This window comes from Frankliniella occidentalis, unplaced genomic scaffold (genome assembly GCF_000697945.3).
Source record: "Frankliniella occidentalis isolate FOCC.00 unplaced genomic scaffold, Focc_3.1 Scaffold133, whole genome shotgun sequence".
Lineage (NCBI taxonomy): Eukaryota > Metazoa > Arthropoda > Insecta > Thysanoptera > Thripidae > Frankliniella > Frankliniella occidentalis.
The window spans coordinates 343,081-344,365 of NW_026267260.1; positions in this window are offsets into that span (position 1 = coordinate 343,081).

A 1,285-nucleotide genomic window follows, 5' to 3' on the forward strand; every position below is an offset into this window, starting at 1 on the left:
AGAACTATAGCTCATTCCTTTCTGAATACAAGAATGTTTTCACACCCAACTTTGTTAAAACAAAACTGTTATGCAGTGAACATTTTTGGTTTTAATATGGACCATTTATAGATTACCATAAAACTAAAATGAAGCACAAATTTAAAACTGTGCTTTTGCAGAACTGTAGCTCATTTCTTTCTGAACGAGAATGTTTTCACACCCAACTTTGTTAAAACAAAACTGTTATGCAGGGAACATTTTTGGTTTTAAGATACAGACTTCAGACAATGTTTTTTCTTAGTTTCCAAATCCACAATATGCAAGAAAAGAGGCACACAACTTCGCTCTAAACCCAGGACATGAACTAGACACAAGTAAGCACTTAAATACTTCTGTAGTGCCCTTAGGAATCTTCGGTACTTTTACAATACAACTTTTCAAAAAACCGGTCCAGGATTATTGTTGTTAGAATAGAAATATCATTACATTTGAAGTAAATTAAAAGATAGTCAGATATATGACTAGATGTTAAAGGAACTCAAACCGTATAGAATCTAACAAGATGGAGAGAGATATGACAAACATTTGTAGGTCTTAATTATAGCAACAATAAAGTCATTTAAACAATTTTCTATCACTTTCAGCACACAGAGCCAGGTGACATTCCCTTCACAACCTCTCAAGATGAAAACATCCTTCTCAGAGAACAATTTAAAGAGTGAAATTTAGAGCTAATGTGTCAGAAGCTCAAAATATCAATCTATCCTTCAGGAAGTCCCCAGCAACACTCACCTTTGAAAACAAATAAATTTTGCCGTTTACATAATCATTATTACACAACTTGAAACATATTGCTATGCCAAAACTGAGAGGCAAATAATATTTCATTACCATATCATGACCACCACAACCACACACTGCATTAATTCAGAGCTACTCAACAAATAACCAACGCAAGGACCAAGCAGCAACTGACTGAGGTATTGCCGTGAACATTTTAATACAGCAGCGTTCACAGATAGACCAGATCCTTTAAGTAAAAATAACACAGCAATTACTATTCCAGCTAAACACAGCATTAAAAGAGACATAATTACTCAACAAAGATAAGGATTAAGTTACATGTACAAAATAACAAGTAAAGAAGGTTCTGTCTTTACCTAATGGTGGTGTGAGAACAGACTTGGTACTTCTCTTCATATGACACTATGAAAAAGACCCCTCACAAACTGCAGCAGACAGAAGACAGTCCTCAGCACATAAAAAACAATTTGAGTGACTACTAGTCCCATGAACAAGTGTC